This window comes from Mycetomoellerius zeteki, unplaced genomic scaffold, assembly GCF_001594055.1.
Source record: "Mycetomoellerius zeteki isolate Tzet28-1 unplaced genomic scaffold, Tzet1.0 scaffold155, whole genome shotgun sequence".
In the NCBI taxonomy this organism is placed as follows: Eukaryota; Metazoa; Arthropoda; class Insecta; order Hymenoptera; family Formicidae; genus Mycetomoellerius; species Mycetomoellerius zeteki.
Genome location: NW_017256500.1, coordinates 3,300,007 through 3,314,999, shown reverse-complemented (window position 1 = coordinate 3,314,999; position 14,993 = coordinate 3,300,007). Strand labels below are relative to the sequence as shown.

General features: G+C 39.2%; 1 long non-coding RNA gene across 1 annotated transcript in view; it reads left to right on the top strand.

Moving 5' to 3' along the window:
* LOC108720711 (uncharacterized) overlaps window positions 1-14,024 on the top strand; it is a 153,869-nt gene extending 139,845 nt beyond the window's left edge. The window contains exon 3 of the long non-coding RNA XR_001936538.1: window positions 13,643-14,024. This is a non-coding gene — a long non-coding RNA (uncharacterized lncRNA). The remainder of the gene's footprint in view (window positions 1-13,642) is intronic.
* The last annotated feature ends 969 nt before the right edge of the window (window positions 14,025-14,993 follow it).

The following is a 14,993-nucleotide window of genomic DNA, read 5'->3' as shown; positions in this document are numbered from 1 at the left end:
CTAACTCGACGGGCACACGGCGCGTCGCGAGTGTGTAATCGAAAGAATCGTAGAGCACTTTTCTCATGCAAATACCCGACCGATGCGGGACGTGGGGCGCGAGAAGACGGCGAACTTTTTCTTTGGTCCGCTTAAAACTCCGAACTTAGACCCTTTTAAATTTAAATGCTTTCCCCGCCGTCGCCATTCGTGGGCCCGCTCGCACGTTTTACCGTCTCGAGATGGCTCGTGAAGGTGAAGCAGATAGTAATAAAGAATAGCACGGTAAGAAAGATGAGGGACGCGAACAGATCGGCTGGCGAAAGTCAAGAAAAAGTAACAGAGCCTCTTTTGCGCTCGATAAGTATCGCAAAGAACAGTAATTCGCATAGAAAATAAAAAGAATCACTCGTATCATTTTTATATAATGCAATTTACGAACCAGAGAACGTAAATATTATTTAATAAAAATGTTATTTAAGAGTGTATATATGTATATTAATACAGAATTACTCGAAATTAAGAATATAATTATGTTTAATAATAATATTAATATTAATAGCATAAAATATTGGTATTAATTTCAGAATTAAAGATGTTATATTTAATGTATAACTTTGTCAAAAGATTGAAATAATCACAAGCAACAGATGAAAGAAGAGTAAGAAAAAGAGCGACTGTTTGCCAACGCAAGCGTAACACGTACGGACAGCGAGAAAGTGGAAGAGACGAGTTATTAAAATGTAAATATGAGAATCGACAATCTGTAACGCATCTAGTCGCGTTAAGCGCGTGTGCGCTGCTGTGTGGATAAACGTGTCGCGAATATACGCGAGAGTACGATGACATCCGCAAATGGGCTCGACAGAGGACTTAATCGAACGGATTTTTCTCACGCATAATTCCCCATCACAGCCGCCAATGTTGACGCCCTTTAGGCGTCGCAAACGCGGCTTATACGCACCGTAATTTCTCGTGATAACTTTTTTATCATGCAATTTTTAAAGTGTTAACTTTTCAGAAACTTCCTTTTTTCTACATTTAAGAATTGCATCATACAAGTAATATAAAATTTGATATTATTTTTTTGTCATATTTAGCGTAATGTATATAATTTTTAAGACAAGAGGGATTCAGAATTCAGTATATTACTCAATGATATCTGAGGTTACGTTAATGTTTTTAAAATTATTTTATTAAATATTGCTTAATATTAAATACTTGTTTTACTTACATGTTTCTTTATAATTTTATCTCTCTCGAGCTTTATCGTTTTTTCATAAAATCATAGGATAATCATCATCTAACGTTAATAACGTATCAATTGACATCCATTTCCCATACCCAGAATCAATAGGATCCTGCTAATCTGACAGTCTCCTGGAATGCCTCGGCAAATGCTGGAAATAAAATTCTGCTTCTGTTTTTTTACAGCGACCGCCATAAATTCGTGCAACCGATTCCACGCCCGCCTTCCTTCTCTCAAGAAGGTTCTCTCTCTTCCTCCGTCCCGTCTGTCAGCAGATTTATGGGCTTATAGATTCTTCTTCCTCTGAAAACCTCCCTGGAATTTCACGGAGGTAGAGTTCCGCCCTGACCATCAGCCATCCCATCCCTATTTACCTCTTTTTATTTCCTACGATTTTCTCCGTCATCATTCGCGATTTTTCTAAGTGTTTAGTGCTATGTGGATGCGAATTACATACGCGAGAGTAGAATGAGCATAGATTTATCCGTTTTGAATTATCAAATTTTTCAATTTATTTTTTATTTGATCCTGATAAGTATTCTACACATATGACACTGAACTTTTGTATAAATTAAATGTTTCGCATCATCAACTGATTTCGTATTTCTCTATACTTCCATATATTTGCATCGCATGGACCTTGATGCTCCAAACGTAATTACGTCCACCGGAATGGCGCATCTTTGACGAAGTCGAGAGCGAAAATCGTAATCCCGCGGGATGACAGCAACCGCAGCCGGTTCCTTTCCACGCTCGCCGAAATCTCATTCTTCGCCCCCTTGGCGGCGACATCCTCTGGCCCCTCCGAGCCCCCATAGCAACGTGGCCAAAGGGTCCCTTTACCATCTCCTTCGCATACCCTCCACGTCACTCTTTCAGTCTCTCTCTCTCTCTCTCTCTCTCTCTCTCTTCGTTTCTCTGCGCCAGCGAGCGACCGCGATGGCTCATAAATATTCAATGGCCACGCGGCCAAGATAAACTAATTAAAACTTAGATCTCGGTAGTCACTTTAGATTTTTACTTACACAAGAAGCATTTCAGCGCGGCTGCTCGTCGCTCGGAAAAAAAGTCTACACGGTCCCGTCCTTTCGAAGCCGCGAATCCGATTCGACTTCTCCGTGAATGCAACGCAGAGAGGGGGTGGGCACGATGACAACGCAAGGAGAGGACGGACGAGAGGCGGTTTGGCAAAAGGAGACGCAAAGAAAGCTTTACTCTGTACTTCTCATTAAGAAAACCACGCTCTTTCTTTCCTCTCTCGTCGTTCAAGGAAGCGAGAGCCGCTTCTTAGTGCTCCCTGAGCACCTTTTTTTCTCGCAGATGCGAAACCTTAACGGGTGTCGAAAGGGCGCGACAAAGGAACGTAAAAGTCACTGCTTTTGTTGCAAATTCACACTTTCTGTCATCGTAACACGTATCGTATATCGCATGCGAATAGCTTCTCTCTCTTGCAAACGATACTGTATATACAGAAAGGATAGTTTTGCTGCAGTATCTAAAAATTTAATTACATACAGATCTGAAAATGATTTTGTTAGACCGCCAAAATAATTATGTAGGACTCAAACTAGTTGTTAGAATGTAAAAACTTTTTACAGCATTACTCATCATGCTTGAGATTCCTACGTAATTATTTTAATAATCTAAAATTATTTTCAAATCTGTATTTAACTAAATTTTCAAGTCTTCTTTCTTCATTTCTTTTCGTGTTTATTCACACAAATTCAGATAACATTTCAGCAGAAAATAATTTCTCAAAAGGGATGGCGTATCTTTGAATTATCCAAACACATGTTCTATGTACATTAATAATTATCACATTACTTTCTATTTACGAAAAATAATTTTTCACTTCCGATTGCCATCCAAACTCCAGACAATCTTTGGCCCCGCAATCTCTTTCTCCTGTTCGCCAGTATTTTAATTCGTCGACCGTGTTTTCGCGTAACCCCCTCGAAGTCTCTCCCTTCCTCGACTCTCGTCTGGCGCAACTTATTTTTTCCTCCTTTACTGAGCCAGGTTTACTTAAGATATTAAAGCGCTCACCCTCTTGCCGAAGCTTTTCTACCGTTTCCCTTTCCATTTTGTCTTCTTCTTTCTACCGATAGTCGCTCTTCTTCATGGCATTCTTCCGTGAGAGTTCGGAAGCCTCCACGCTTAATTTGTAAGCAGATTTTTGCGCTAATCAACGGATTTAAGGAACTCGGACTGTCTCGTAGGCAAAAGAGAGAACGAGAAGACAGTGACACCAAAGATAGGGGACAAGAAAGTCATTTGAATTTATTTTAATTATCCTAACGAACAAGTCTCGAGGAAGCCTTAACGAATTATTTGCTCGAATATGATTGTGCAGAATTTCTAACGAAGGATCGACCGATCGTCGCTTCTCTTTAGGGTCCCTAATGTTCCTCCCTCTCCTCCCTTCCCGTTCTTTCTTTCATCAATCATCGACAATGAATGCGTGATTCATAAATTGATATCCTTTTCGTATCAATGAAAAAAAATTTGGCCTAGATCAATGATACAATATTAAATATTTAGACCATTGTTAATATACAGGTGTACAAAACTATCGAAATGCAATAAAATCTCTTTACAAAATTGTAACCGTACATTTAGAATCATTTATTGTATATTATCTCCATTATATTCTTTTATCAGAAATTTTTTTCATTAAAAAATATGGCATGCATCAATTTTGCATATAACACAAATCTTGCATGCTACAAAATAATAACAAGTACTGATCCAGGTCGTTTCTGTTTCTCCCCCGAACATAGATAGAAACGTATATACTCGAGATAGTTTGTCGGCCGCTTTTACGGGAGAACTGCGTACGACGTATAGAAAACTGTGACGTATAATATGATAGATCGCAACGATTCTTTACGGACCTCACCCATTGTGTTCTCTCCATTGCGATCGACTAGCGTGACCAGCGCGCGACAGGGTGACTCGGCCTTTTCTATGCTATAGAAAAATCCGAGGCCACATAATCCGTCTGCATAAAGTGCAATACTAGCAACATAAAATGCAACTTATCTCGCATTTAATCTTTAATTGAAACACTTCGTTTTCTATGCTGCTTTTTGCATTATACATTTCCAAGCAACAATTATTATCAAAATCATAAAATATATAAATTATATAAATTTTACATACACTGATGCAGACATTAATATACGTCTAACAAGTTGCAATATTTAATCACATGAGTAACTAAAGTAATTTTTAAAATAAGAAATATAAAGATCAACGGGCGAAGGTCTACACGAGAAAAAGAACAGAAAAAAATTTAAGTACTATTCGAGAGAAAATTTATATTCTTAAAAAATGTAATGCTGAAATTACGAGCAAAATTTCAACATGATCCTCATGACTGCACTACTCGAATGGGATTAATTTTCAATCGTACATCTCATTAATATCGAAGCAAACTAAGACGGTCCAAAAAGTAACGCCTGGTGTAAATCTATATCCATCCTACGCGGATCACATCGTTAGAGTTGTCTCGTGCCGTGATTCATCCGACCCGCAGGCCTCGGATATAGCATCGAACTCGCACACGCGGCCGATTTCCCCGTAAAACGTGCACGCTCCGACGTCGTCCTCCGGTGTGTCTGACTGTGGGCGGAGTGGGTTGCACATTTGCAATGCAAACGATAACACGGCGTATCGCACGAAAACGTGCACACAGAGACGCAGCCGGACGGACGTCGGAAGAGAGAGAACGAGTGGCGAAGTATCGAGAAAAGAGAATTGTCACCCTCTCTCGAGAGGATTCCAAGCGCGGACATGATCTCTCTCTTCCTCTTTTTCTCTCTTATTCCTTTTTCTCGCGCCTCCTCTCGCGCTGCCACCACCGCGAATGGATCTGATTATCGGATGGACCACCTCGATGAAGTTATTCGCGATTTCCGTAATCTGTCCGGATTTGTCTCGGTTAGGAGATTTTACGGTTCGTTTTATCGGGATTATTTCGCGTAGTCGTGATGACGCATATTGTATCGCGCCATTATCCGAAAGGGATGCTATCACGTTTTATTGTCGATTAACATATTTCTATCGTTGCCTCGAACAATTTTCTTTAATCGCTGTGATTTCAACGTCTAAATGAGTACTTTTATATAAAGTACGCTCAAATCTATCCTAAGAGAAGAAAGCTTCTCAGCTTCTTTATTCATTGCTTAAAGAAAAATAAATATAAAGTCGGTTTACATATCATACTTTGGATCTTTTAGTTTTTCCTCACTAATTGTAAGTATATACTTTGTTCGGTTATCAATACTTTTCTTTTTTTCCTAATTCAAATGTATAAAACCTACAAGTCCCATTTTATATTCTACTATACACAATATATATTTAAAAAATATAAAATAAATAATTTTATTAAAAAATTCCGTTTTCGCATTCCCTCGTTCTACAAGGAAGAGAACAATGTGCCCCTCCCTTCTCCTCTTCAACATTTCTCAGACGCGCACGGAAACTTTGCGCCCCATCAATCAGCGGGAGAACAAAGTACAAACTTTTTTCTGGCACATACCACATTTCATTTACGCCGACCAGCGACGGTATCTTACGATCTCTCTGCGAAACGGTGCTGCGCCACAGCCACGCGAGCTGAACCAAGCCGGCCCAACTACGAACCTGCAGGCAACCCCTTACGGCCCCGTCATCCTTCATAGCTACACTTACGCAACCCTCTTGCGCGATAGAGGCAAGCGGCAAAGTGGCAGCAACGTCGGGGTACCGAATACCGTTCCGTGGCACGCGGAACACGGAATATCCGTTTTAGAAATGAGCTTACTTTAAGGCCTCCCGACAACCCTCCTTCGTACATATATACGTGGGATCCCTCCCCGCGATGGAGATCGGTAATTAATCATTTAGGGCGGTAGTCTCGCGAGGGGGTGGACGCTGCTACCGAGGTTGGAATAGGCTAGGGATGGCGCGGACCTTTTCGCGAGCGATTTTCAAACTCAGAAAAAGTAAACTCAAATCTCCTTTAAATTTACTAATTTACTGGCAATTTAATAATTTGCTGACAAAACTATGAATAGAATAATCCTGCATGTTGAATAAGGTAACCACTAAATCTTCTCACATATGCAAATAATGACAGAAAAGTATATACTTTTTGCCATACAGATATCTCTTTCAACTTTAATTCTAATTATTCACGTATGTTTAATTCTAATTAATTATATAATTTTAATGATAAAAAAAATATGTCAATTTTTTCATTTAATTGTTAATTTTAAAAAGGGATATGGATATGTGTAATAGAAATGATTGATCAAATCTAGGTTAAACGCTCGGATCGAATCCATTCCTAGCAAGCAAATAAAAGGCCAACCTCTACACGGGTGTGCATGAGGTAGGAAACGCCAAGTGGCTAGCGTTGGACTGAGATTGGCTCGAGCCACGCACAGGCGTATACGAAATCAGAACTTCCTCGAACGCTTTCGTGTCGACGTCGCAATATCATACGTACGTGGAAAGTTTAGGACCTCTTACGCGTAGGACTTATGTACATACAATATGCACGATGCAAACGATCAAAGTTGTTGCGTATTGGTCATGATGGAAAGCCTACGACACGTTGGTTGACAGCCATATCACGCCTCGCAAGAAAATCAAATTGACATCCACATCTTTCGAAGATGTACGCATTTATAACTCGTTTTCTTTCGATATTATAAGAGTTGATATATTCCTCGTTTTCAAAATGTTGAAAAAGTATAAATAAAACTTGTTTCTTTATAGAGCTTTTATTAGAATCTCGCTTTCTTTAATTACTTATTTTATCGTAAAAATAAAATAAAAATCTTCTGAGAAATTATAAAGCAAATAAACTTTTGACCCTCCCTCACTGTATGGATTAATTCATAAATTATACAACTACATATATATATATACTCTCTAAAACTTTAAAAGTAAATCTCACTCTAAAAAAATGAAATCTCACTCTTAAAGATTGAAAACTGAGTTTACTCTTTTTCAAGACTGTCTCAATTTTTACTTTAGAGTGAGATTCCACTGCAAAGAATTTAGAGTATTTTTTTTATATAGAAATATATTTCATTCAAGAAGGTATATAATAATGAAACTCTTGTTATATTAAAAATAAATTTTCCAACATCAAGGATTTCAAAGTCGCGCGTAATGATAAAATAATAACGTCAATTTTTTGTCATCTGTTTTATGCGTACAGATATGATAAAAAATTCTACAAGATTATATAACAAAACGATTAAAATGACAAAATCTATATGTTATCTATATATTATATGGATACAAATTCCAGCACATATGCGCAATATGACTAATACGATCTTGAAAGAAAAACGAATACGTAAAATGACGCTAATGTTTCTCCGAGCTCTTTCCTGCGTAATGGAAAGGTACGTTCACGCTAAGTACTATGGCGATACATACGTACTATACATACGTAAACCGTGTATCCGACGTATGTTCCAGTCGTTATCGCAATCTCGACCCCGTTTGATATAACAGTCACTGTGACGACTATCGTCTTCCGACACGCAAGGCCGCCGCAGCCGCCGGACTTTGCAAACTCGCGAGGGTCCGCTATAAAATTGTTACAATGCGTGGAGTAACTAATGGCGACGGTGATAACGTTGATCGGTAGGTAGAAACGGCCGTGTGCGCGATACATCGCAATGAACGGAGAAAGGAAAACGGAGAAATAGTTATCTCGTCGTAACGTAGCCAACCCTTTGCCATTGCGACATTTACGCATTGATGACGTTTCTCAAAAATGGTTCATTGCGCCACTGCGTGCTACGAACGGAAATATCAGTTACGAGTGCAATTAATTGAAAGCCGCACGTGATGGGAATACATTATGCTTGAGTTAAGTGAAGAGATTCTTTAACAGATATCCTGGTATAATTGTGAGAATTAATCTTTCAAAAACGCAATATTCATTATTATAACGTTACATGTGGCATTTATGATTGTTCTATATATACTACGTAAAGCACTTTACATTGATGTATTAACAAGGTATATATTAAACCACACATTAAAGTACATTATTGAGCGTTCTTTCTGTTGCAAAAAATTATTTAAACAAAAATGAACAAATAATAAAATGCTCGAATTAAAAATTATATTGTTAAATATTTGTCTCTCCAAATGATTTAACAGACCGTTTGAAAATTGTGTAATCACAATTTGTACGCTATGACTGCAGGCAGAAGTGTGCAATGATTCGCGAAATATGCAATTTATTTGCAATTTGATGGACCAATATACTCTGATACATTTAAACCATTTTCAATCTGTATTTGTAAAAGGTTTGTGTATATATAACTGCTTTTCTAAACTTCTAGCAGAAGAAAGGAATTAGCATAAATTTTAATTCTTCTTCTTATTTTAACTATATCTTTATCTCTCATATCTTACATAATTCGGTCTTTGATAATTCTCTTATTTTGCTCACGCATGACCGATCAAGCTCATAAATAAAGTTGCTCAGCGGCAGATGAGCAGTGAATTAACGCGAGGATAGATCTAATTAGTTACCAAGGAGTCATAAGGGTCGGTAAAGACGATATGGGATGACGGTTAGACTTCCTGACAGAATTCATAAACGCGACCGCGACGATCCGGGACAGTTAGGAGGTCGCTAACGAGTGTTTCCTTGCAAAGACCTATCCTTCAAATCCGAGCGATGTCCCTGGGGCTGCCATTATCGTTGACTTGGTCGTCTCCGCCATTATCCACCATGACTACAGTGCCCCGTAGCTACATCCTCCCTCTGGTCGTCCACCCCTCCGAATCACGGCCCTCCTCGTTAACCTCGAAACGATCGTTTCGAGGGCTCTCTCTCCCTCTATCCTTCTACGAAGCCCTTCTACTCTTGCGTTTTGCTCCACCCTCGCCCACCCTCCTCTGCAACGCACAAATACATTTAGTAACGTCAGGAGAATCCGAAAGAGGGTGGCCTCCCGAGAGTATCCTAATGAATGCGAGCTTGTCTGATTTGTATAAACACATGCAACTATCATTTTCCTTAGAAAACACTGAAATAATACTTTTACATTCTGTCATACTTAATGAGTATAATTTTTTTAAAGACAAGTTAAAATATAATAAAATTTGGATTTGAGTGAAAAAATATGGCAGTATGAATTAAATAAAAAAAAAAGTTTAAACTCATAAACTTTTAAAAAAGTTCAGTAATCGGCTTTGTCACTGATTACATTTTTTTCTTACGACTTTATAAATTTTCAAATGCCTACAGAACCTTAATTCCGTGTACGAAACTCTTTCGAAAGACTTTCTTCTTTCCCAGTGTACTCGCACGGACGAAACAGCAGCCATTTTTTTTTTCGGATATATTTTCTTTTTTTAACACAAACTCGCATGCGGTATTCCGCGGCACGCAAACCGATCAAGTTTGCCTGCCGCGAAAACAAGCCGCTCTTGTTTTCGCGCGATGATCAGTCCACCGTGAATCGCCTCCATCTCCCGCATCTCTCCCTGTTTTTGCGCGCAGAGAAACAACAGTTTCGACGTTCTCTCAACGATAACAAAGGAACGATGAACGGGCCGGACCCGTTCATTTCACCGAGTCGTGAAAAAATATACTTTCGCCGACGAGAACGACGCGAAATATATGAGGCGTGCGAAGCGCGGTTTACATCAGAGTTCTATGTTTTCCTGGAAGGTACAGCCACGAAGTCACAAAAATCGCGATCGGCCAACTCGCGAATCCCATTGACTCGCGTAGGACATATTATTTTACCCCATTTAATCGGAGCATGCTTTATTTTTCTTATAAATGCCCACGAAATATAATGTCGATTATCACATCTGGAGAAATTAAACAGATCCACAACTCGCGTCGCAATCGCATATTTTTTTTCCGTGAAAATAGACGGCGAAAAATCTGTATGTTTTTTGCGCGTTACATATATCATGCATGCGATATTAAAACTGGCGTTTGATGGGAACGCATTGATTGCGCAGCGCTTCGCTACGGCGCGGCGGTCGACGATTAAACGTTGATTAGAACTAATTATCGAGCGGCGCGCATTTACAGGATCCGTCGTTTATAATTCCCCTTGGAAGGAGGAGACTTCCCATAAGATTCACCTCAGAATTCCACGTGCGGACGCGCCCGTAGACACGCACTGGAAAGTCCGCGCATTCGATAAACGCACGCCGTACGTTGAACCCATTCGCCATATTCACCAACGAGGAAGGGAGCAAAAACTCTGAAAAGCCTATATCACGGAAAAAGTTCCTTGGTAACCTTCTGAACCCTTGATTAAAAATAAACGCGCGGGAAAAGACCGAGGCGGCATCGAGGAGCGGCAGAAACCACGCTAACTGATTATTGTGCAACACCGCGATGGATTGCATCTCATCGTCGCGTTGTTTGCACCGTCTAATCACATAGAATTGCATTCTTCCGAAACGCACGTCTTCCTATGATTTATCAGAAATTTCGCACGGTTGCGTGCGGACGTGGCGCCTCCTCGTAACGACTTCCAATTAATTATCTAATTAACTTCCAAGTAACGGTAATGTTGTTTGTCCTGGCACGAAACGCAGGTAAACGCGATGTGTGGCGTACCGCGCGGAAAAAAAGGAGTCACGTTTTTATGTAGATGCTTCTCTTAATGAACGAGAGAAGCGAGATCGCAACAGTTCTTAATGTTACAATAGTCAATTATTTTATTCGCAATTAAAAGAGCCTATCTAATCTCACATAAATTCTGTCTAATTTCACATAAATAAATTTTTTTCTATTTCTGTTAGCTAAAAGATTAAAGTATCACGTGTAGAGTATCGAAAATTATTTTTTACCTATGTAGATATTTCGTATGCTACAAAATAGATTTGAGAAAACTTAAATAGAATGATAAAAAATAAATTTTGCATTATCTCAAATAATCACAAATCGTATTATTGTAATTGTCGGGACGCAAATCCTCCATACAAGCCGATTTCCTCGCAATCTCGACCCCAACTTTGTTCACTTCAAATCAAAGTTCCACGATCTGCATCATCTCCGAGGAAAAAAAAAACGAGGATTTTTCGCGAACTCGGCGTGATACAACTTCGTCGAGATGCACCCTCTGAGGCTGATCTCGTACAAGAACGAGAAACGAAAAGAAGAGGACACGTCGTCGTCGGCGGACGGTCGCGGCAGAAGAAGCAGAAGAGGAAAAGGAAGAAGTAGCGGGGCGGAGACGGAACTCCGTCGTAAATCACCGGCAGTACGGAATAACTGGCAAAAGCGCGATAAATCAGGGATCCCCGGGCACCGAATTAGGAAATTGCCTGCTTAAAAACCGCAATGACGTTAATCCCGGCGTGCCAGCCAGCGAGCCAGCCAGCGAGCTGCCGTTCGACGCGCGTATATATCGGCAATCCGGAAAATAAAACTGATTCGGCCAAGGAGCGATTCCTGGGTAGAATAATGCGGAATAAAATCAACGTAACTCAATCGCGCTTGTCTTTCGAGATCAGCCTCCCCGTCTTCGCCGTTGATAAATGTACGATATACACTACGGAGTACCTGTATACGGAAGTAGCTCCTTTTTCTAATTTGCTGCGTCTGTGCTGTGGGTACATTCAGGAAAAAATGTTGTTTGGGGAAGTACCCAAGGCACTATGGTGATATTCGATCTGAGCTACGGACTCACGAAAACGAAATCACGCCAGTTCTCATGCTGACGAGATCCCAAGAGAGAGAAAAGATAATTAATATTTAGATAAGAGTATTCTCAATTACGTTTTTCAACCTGCTCTCAATCAAATTATGAATTTTTTTTAAGAAGATGAATTTTATTTAGATGGAATAGGTCTGTTTTCGTGTTACGTGAAATTCCCAAAAATTTTTATACTTAAAATGTATATTCGGGCGATGGAGAGAAAGAAAGCGAAAATATTGAGTGTAAAAAGTGCAGGCAACGCCAAGAGACCTATAGAACTTTTTCAAGAAATTTTATATATTATATACATATCTATTATTTATTAACTTCAACTTCATTTGTTTAAAGTTCCTTGTTTATTAAACTTAACCCTCTCCTAGCAATTAAAATTTGAACTCTCTTCTATCAGCAATAAGAATCTTCAAGGAACAGAGCAATTTTTTTATTATTCTGAATATATAAAAAAAATTCTGATATTTTGTCATAGCTTTATATATAACAAAAAGTTTTTACATTATATAAATCAGATTACATTTTCCTTATTTCTTACAAATTTAATTTTACCAGAATTCACCATTAAAATATCGATGGAATCTTTAAAAGTTGTCGACGGAGAATTAACGAAAGTAAATTCAATCACAAAAGAAAGAGAGTTAAATCTCTTAAATTTTGTAATAACATTTATACACGTTTACCAACGATCCTCGCGATCGTCGTTTCGAGAATTCGAAACGCATAATGCACAGCTGATAGACATCTACGACCGACTGCCGTGACATTCAATATTGCCAGATTTTCGATGTGATATCTGACAATTGACCGGAATTAATGGCTAACCGGTGCACGAGCCGATCGCCAGCCGGTCCAACTTCCCTTCCGGAATATGAAATGACGCGCTAATGAGTTTTGCCCCACGGCAACGGGCCTAAACATACATAAACGTAAGCGAGCCGTGCCAATGCGATGAGCGGTAAGCATAAGCGATCGGCAGCGACATTATACGACGCAGTATAATCGATTACGACGCAATCGACTGCCGGCGTAAACGCCGAGATATCCACGGAGTCGGTGGGCTGCGGCAGACCGGACCTGACGAGCACGAATGGACAGACGTTCCGCTTCGACGCATTAATCAAGTTATTAATTATGTAGTCCTCATGCTAATTGAGCCTGTAATCTGCTCGCGCTGCCGTAAAATATCCACGCCGATTTACGCGGGGTTGAACGCGACAACAATACGTTATCATTGTTATTATCTCCGTCCTACCGTGACGCATTCCGCTTCCGCCTTGAAATTACGACGCCTTGAATTTACTTTCTACAAAAGTGGAAAATGAGACTCGATAAGAGATACCGCGATGATGTAACTTTTTATAAAACGTCAAAATTATATTTTATTTTTCTATTTATGTTCTCCGCTTTCTTATACTTATATCTTTTTTTATCACCTAATGAACATTTCTGTCAATATAGACTAACTTTAATTTCGGTTTAATTTATTCATTATCTTATCCTAATTCTTATAATTAGAGAGAGAGAGAGAGTAAGTTAAACCAAAATTAAAGTTAATTTACATTGATAGAAATGAACATCAGTTCGCTATTCGATTACACCTACAATAAAATGGTAGATAATATATTAATAACGAGTCTTTTTCAAAACTTTCATACAATGCTTCGTATTTAACTATTAAACATAATCGCTTAAATTTCTGTTACAGAAGATAGCGACCAGGAAATGGAGAAAAGCCGAAAAAGCGATAATCAGCAGGCAAAACTGCAAGAGGATATTCTTAACTTCGAGAACGAATTTATTCTCGCGCAACTTCTGTTCCACGATCGAGTTTAACAAAGTATCTCGCGTTTCGCTCGTATAATAAATAAATATTCCAACTCACTGGGAGCTCTTATCTTTCAGCAAAAACCCCATGATCCTTCGATAACCGCGACGCGAAACTTGCTGATCTGCGATCAAATTAATTGGAATGAGCATTTCTGCACATTAATAAAAAATGTCCGCCAAAACATGTCAGCTTCAGAACATTAATCACGAACGGAACAAAAAGATAAAAAGATAATATTAGTGCTAGTCGATAACAGTGGCCGACATCAAAGAACTTCCCCTTTCTTTCTCGTTTACAGTGATGTACTTAGAATTTTTAGATTCTTGTGGAAGGTCTATTTCTCATCCTTGTTAACATCAAAAATAATAATTTTAGATTTTTATGTTTTAAAGTATTATTATACTGTTATGTACAACGGTGCCGATAAATTAAAATATAAAAATTTAATACAATTTTATATAACGCTAAAAGAAAAGTTTCTAGCTGCAAAGCTCTTTAAAATAAATATGTTGCACAACAATGTGTTATAATAATACGAATAAAAAGGTTTAATATGCGAATAAGATCCTAATTTAATGATTCTATTCTTTAGAAACCTGATCTTTTTTAAACCTGATTTCTTTTGTCTACGCCGAGGAAATTGCTTAGATTAAGTTAATCGCTTTGCTTATATTCTTCATCGTCACTATTTATTTCGCCGTAGCTACGGGCCTGATCGGCTCGCTTCCCTTCGCCGACGTGATCGTTTTAGAATCCTCGGCGGCACCTGCCGTGCAACCTGGGGCACCGCACTCTGCACGTAAGTATATACGAGTAAGTATACACTTAGTCCCCGTGTGCAGGCTGCGTGCCGCGCGGAGAGGCCGCGCGGCTACGGTTATTACACGCGTCACGCGGCATTCCGTACGGTCACGCACCCTCCCTCCTCCCTCCCACGGAAGCTGCCGAAGGAGGGACTCTTATCGTCACCCTCTATCTTGTCAGCCATACGCAACCCCATTAAACCACTTGCGATGTGCCTTACACAACTTAAGAGCCGTGGTCGTCCATTCCGAGGAACAAGACTTGTACACGAAGCCAATCGCTAATTCTCTACTTTAAATATATGCGATTCGAGCTGGAAAATGCAAAACAACACCGACTAAAGTTTTACGAGACATTAAAATATTCGAATACAAAGTCAAGCGAATAATTCGCGAAAAATCATGGTTGCACTAAAAAAGATTTT